General features: G+C 42.5%; 1 long non-coding RNA gene across 1 annotated transcript; it reads right to left on the bottom strand.

Moving 5' to 3' along the window:
* Window positions 1-2,884: 2,884 nt before the first annotated feature.
* On the bottom strand, window positions 2,885-5,208 carry LOC148269110 (uncharacterized). The gene is made up of 2 exons (XR_015817816.1): window positions 4,509-5,208; window positions 2,885-4,265 (listed from the first exon to the last, which is right to left on the bottom strand). It is a non-coding gene; the product is annotated as an uncharacterized LOC148269110 (long non-coding RNA).
* Between the last annotated feature and the right edge of the window lie 730 nt (window positions 5,209-5,938).

Below are 5,938 nucleotides of genomic sequence, written 5' to 3'. Positions count from 1 at the left end.
TAGTTTAATTAATATTCTTTATTTTTAGAATTCTATTTTCTCAAGATGAATTATTTTTATCATGGTTAGAAAATTTTTTTATATCATAATATAATTAACAATATATCAAATTATATCTAGATTTGAAATGTAATATACTAATAAAAGGTAATCTAATTAATATTCTTGATTTTTAGAATCCAATTTTCTCAAAATGAATTATTTTTATCACGGTTAAATTTTTTTTATATGATAATATAATTGACAATATATCAAATTATATCTAAATTTTAAATGTAATCTACTAATAAAATGTAATCTAATTAATATTCTTGATTTTTAATGTAATATTCAAGCTCAAAAATTTGTCAAGGATAATTTAAATTTCATTTATAAAATATATAAGTAATTAAAATTTTTTATTTTGATTTAAATTTTATTAAATTTTTGAGAAAAATGAATTAAGGACGAAATTAAAATTAATTTTAAAAAAATGGGTGAAAATTTGAATTCGGAAGGTGTTTTTAAAGAAAATTTAAAAACAAGAGTTAAAATGGCAAAAAAAAAAAAATCGACCATGTGGGACGGCCAAGTCAGCAGCTCGGGCGAACCAGAGCACGCCGCATGGCAACCCCGCTGACATCGGCACCACGCAGGAGGCCACGCAAGTGATCCATGTACCTGGTGATCTGACGGTTCAGATCTCATCCTATGCGCGTGAACGACCCAAATGCATCCCTCTCTAGATGTGATTAAACGATCAGATTCAATCTAATCGTGCGGCTTACATTTATTCTCCAAATAAGATAGATCCAACGGATGAGAGAGAGTCACGTATTCCCGAACGAACAGCCCAGATCGACATGAGGAGGGTATTTAAGCATCACATTCTAAGAAACCAGCCCTCGCTAGAGAAGAAGAACCAGATGTTGGAGAAGGAGGCTGACCACCGCCGCCGTCGTACCAGAGCCAACAACGACTGCTGAAAAAGGTAAAATTTTCCCCTTCCTACTTGGAATTTAATTCTGAGCCTCCCTGTGGCCATATCGGAGAAAAAGGGACGGGGGGTGAGCCAGAAACTGCGGATAAAGTTCGTGTAATATTTGGGTTGGGAATTTGGCACGGGATTAATTTTAAATTTAAAAAAAAATATATATATAATTTTAAAATTAATAAATTTTTATTTAATGTGAAATTAGAAAAAAAATTTGGTTGAGGATAAAATTAAAAATAATTTTGGGATAAATGGGTGAAATTTTGGGTTCGGATGGTGTTTTTGAAAAAAAAATCAGAAACTGAGGGCTAAAACATAATTAAAGAAAATTACACCACGTATGACCACCAAGTCAGCAGCCTCGACGAACCAGAGCGCGCACGTGAACAGTCCGGATCAGTTTCCTCCTCATGCGTGATCGGACAGTCTCGATTAAATGAGATAAACGATCTAGATTCGTTCCTTCTTTAAACGCGATCAGGTGGTCGAGATCAAATCAGGATGAATGGTTCAAATTTATTTTCTCTTTAAACGCGATCAGACGGTCAAGATCAAACACGATGAACAGTTCAGATTTAAGTGAGATGGGTACAAATATCTTGTATCACACTGAACCCAACCCCCCGCCGAATAAGAAGAACCAGTTGCCAGAGAAGGGAGCCGACCACCACCCGTCGCGCACCGGAGCCACCTCTGACTGCCAAAATAAGGTAAAAATTCTCTTATTCACTCGGAATTTGATTCTGAGAACCTCAATGGCAAAATCAGAGCAAAAAAAAATGGCAGATGAGCTGGAAACCGCTGGCAAAGCCCAGTGGCGCTGCCGTAGGTAAAACTCAAAATCGCCTTCGATGAACCCCTTCCCCTTTCTCGTTTTGTGCTATTTTTTCACCATTGTGTTCACTGTTTTATTTTCTACAAGTTCACCGAAAAAAAAATGTCTAGTCACGTAGGTGAGCCAGCGGAGCCGTCACACCAAAAAATTCTGCAGCATGTAGGTTTTTATTTTTTGACTTTTTCGGTCAACCGAGGTCTTTTAACGTGTTTTCTCGCAGGGATGTGTATAAAACCAGCTAAAACTGGCCAAAATTGGCCAAAAATGGTCAGCTCAAAGCAAACTGCTGCTGCAGGTGGCAATGCCATCGCTAAAGCACGACGGTGCCGTTGTGTCGGAATTTTGAAATTGGACAAAAAATATTTTCAACACCGATTTTGAATTTTTTGGGGTATTTTTAGGTACGTGAAGTGTGTTTTAATCTCTGTAGGAAAATTAAGAATCCGGGGATTGTCAGTAGGTGCAGTAGAAAGTTTGATATTTCAGACACCGATTTGGGTAAGAATCCTTCAACTTATTCTCTGTTACAGAATTGAAACTTAATAATCAGTAATATGGTATTTTATATAATTTAAATTTTTTTGAGAATAATTATAAGTTACCAATGGAGTCGAAAATCAATTAGTCATTTATTTGTTGTTCTGTTTAACTGATGGTTGAATTTACAGCTTTAAATACATGATCATATATTGTAATGGTTAATTGATTCAATTGTGCTTTCTTAATATATATATTGCTTGTCTTACGTGATTTATGGTTAATTTATGAAATTGGTAATTAATATGCAAACGAAAAATTGATTGATCATGTGAATTAATAAATAGTAGCCTCATTGGATATTCTGAGAGATAGTGGACGGACCGAGTACATAGAAAACCCTACTATGAACGTTGCCTCATACCGAACGAGGTATCAAGAATTGATATTTTTAGCACTCATACCGGACGACGTATAGGACGGCCCGATTCACTCTCATACCGGACGAGATATTGGGGATGTCTTCTGCTCTTACCTTTACCTGATGGTAACCTGATCGTAGATCTATTTTAGAAAAGACCCGTGCTGTAACAGCCCCGTAAATATTAAAAAGAAATGAGTATTTAAATATATCGAATGCGGAAGCGAGATCAAAATTTTAGTTAACATCCCTTACACGAAAAACCAAAAAACGTACTTAAAATATAAAAGATTAAACTAACTAAGAAAGAAACTCGAAAATAAAACTATGCGTATGACTACAGAGTCTCTAGGCATCCCCTTCGTCGTCCTCCTGCGGAACGGGCTCGGGAACCATGTCTTCCTGATCTGAAATGGTTAATTAAGGAGTGAGCTACACTAGCCCAGTAAGAACATCACGATATCTCACCGTCACGGAGATAAAGGTGGGTAGAAAATAAAAATGACCAATGGAGCAAAATTTACAACGAACTCGTTTATTAACATGAAAACCTTTACCATCCACTTACCTCGGTGGAATTTATGAAAACAATATAAGAAAAACAATAACATTATCATAATCATTGAATAATATAAGCTGTAAAACATAACACTTATCACGCCTCTTGAAATTCAATCATTGTACAACATATCTTTTTCTCATTTACCAGCCTACTAGTATCCGTGGGGGTCCATAGGGGTTCCGCTACCCGTTAACCTTTAACATTCATAATCAGTTTCCAGGGCCGTCCCCATACCCCGTCCGGTATGGGCGCCAAAACCATGAACCTCAATACCCCGTCCGGTATGAGGGTGAAACGGGCCGTCCCCATACCCCGTCCGGTATGGGCGCCAAAACCATAAACCTCAATACCCCGTCCGATATGAGGGTGAAACGGGCCGTCCCCATACCCCGTCCGGTATGGGCGCCAAAACCATAAGATCTCCATACCCCGTCCGGCATGTGAGACCACAATCCCGGTAGGGTCCCCTACGGACCCGGTCCGTCCACCATCTCCCAGGATATCTAGTCAGGCTGACCCCCAATATACAATCATCAGTCTACACAATCTTTCATTCTCCTTTTCCTCAATCAGCATCATCAATTCACATTTAAACAAGCAAACAGTAATTCATGCCAAACAGACAACATACAATATCAGTTTTTCAGTCATTCAACCCATAATTAATAAAAACGTAGTATATGCACACAAATCTGTAAAATGAACACATCAAACCCCATAATGCATTTAAAGCTGTAAAACAGTGTAAAACAGGCCAAATAACAGTAAATCATCAATCACACTAGACTCGGGCTCCATTAGCAACCTTAAGCAATTTCACACATGCGTTAATTCAAGAAATACCGTTTTATCATTTTGAACTTTAATACCGTGATAGGAAATAGGGTGAGGGGTCCTTACTTGTTTTCGAGATCCGAATACGATTCACAGTGCGCCTGCAGGCTGTCCCTAATTTTCCCTGAATTTTTCTCGGGGAACTGAAACACACTAACAGTACCTGCACGTGTTCCAAAAAAATTCCAAATTAGGCCCAGGGCCTCTTTCGGCCCAAATCGCAACTCCGGCACGGCGGCTCCGCCGTGCTCCGGCGACGGCGCCGCCGCTGGCGGCGGCGAGTCACCTCGGGTTGACTGTTTTCGGCCGTTTTCGGCCGAATTCGGCCACACTCGCATTGGTCCTTGTCAGAAAACAACCCTAGGGCCCTCGGGGGGCCAAAAAATCACGGAAAAACGGAGCTTACCGGTGGCGGCGCTCTCGGGTGCAGCGGCTCTCCGGCGAGGTTCGTGTTTTGGTGATTCGGCTCCGGTCAACCTGTAGAGAAAAGAATGGTGATCACGGTGATATAAAAATTGCATCGAACGGAGGCCGGGAAGGGCCTCGTCGGAGGCAAAAACCGAGAGGGGGCGCGGCGGCGCCGCTGGGCTTCGGCCGCGTATTCCGGCCGTTTGGCCGGGATTTCGGCTTCGATTTGGCCATAGGAGGAATCAGTGGGGAAAAACGAGTCGGGGGTATGAAATTTACCTCGATCGGCGGTCGGAAATTTCCCCGGTGCGGCGGCGAGCGGCGGCGGGTGGCGGCGGTCGGCCTCTGGTTCGTCTTCTCCGGCGAGCGGCTGGCGGCTAGGGTTTGTGGTCTGGTGTGGGGGTTCTATTTATAACCCCTTGCCTTTTGATCACAGCCGTTCATTTTGTTTTAATCTGGGCCGTTCGTTTTTGATTGAATCTGGGCCGTCCGTGCGATTGAATCTGGGCCGTCCGATCGCGTGATTGATCTGGGCCGTCGGATCGCACCCACGCGGATCGCCAACGTGGCTCCTTTCGGAGTGACGCGATCTTGCCACGTGGCAGGCCCTGGTTGGCCGGGACTGCTGACGTGGCTGCTGACGCGGCTGCTGACGTGGCCCCCCCCTTTTTTTTTTTTTTTTTTTTTTTTTTCTTCCCCTTTCCGGGTGCTACAACTCTCCCCCCCATAAAGAAATTTGGTCCCCAAATTTGCCTCATTACTCTTGATCAAACAGATGAGGATATTGGGCCCTAAATTCTGATTCCAGCTCCCAAGTCGCCTCCCTAGGTGTGTGGTTCTGCCACAAGACTTTTACAAATGATATTTCCCGGTTACGGAGTATTCTGCTTTCTCGGTCTGTGATACTGACCGGTACTTCTTCATAAGACAAGTCCTCTCGGAGTGAAAGCGGTTCATGAGCCACGACATGAGAAGGGTCCGGATTGTACTTGCGCAGCATGGATACATGAAACACATTGTGAACCCGGGAGAGCTCAGGGGGCAGTGCAAGTCTGTAGGCAGTGGTACCAATCTTGTCTAAGATTTCAAAGGGTCCAATGTATCTGGGGTTTAATTTTCCCCTTCTGCCGAACCTACTAATTCCCTTGAAGGGGGTGACTTTAAGAAACACACGGTCACCTTTCTCAAAGGCCAGGTCTCTCCTCCGGGTATCAGCATAGCTCTTTTGCCTACTCTGAGCTGTCTGGATGTTCTTCTTGATCTTAACTATCTTGGACGTGGTTTCTTCCACCAAATCCGGGCCAAACAATCTTCTATCGCCCACTTCCTCCCAACAAATCGGTGACCTGCACGGACGCCCGTATAGCGCCTCGTATGGGGCCATGCCGATGCTTGCTTGGTAACTGTTGTTGTAGGCAAAATCTATCA

This window comes from Carica papaya, chromosome 1 (assembly GCF_054855325.1).
Source record: "Carica papaya isolate Zhongbai chromosome 1, ASM5485532v1, whole genome shotgun sequence".
NCBI classification, from domain to species: Eukaryota; Viridiplantae; Streptophyta; class Magnoliopsida; order Brassicales; family Caricaceae; genus Carica; species Carica papaya.
This window is presented reverse-complemented; position numbering and strand designations above follow the sequence as displayed.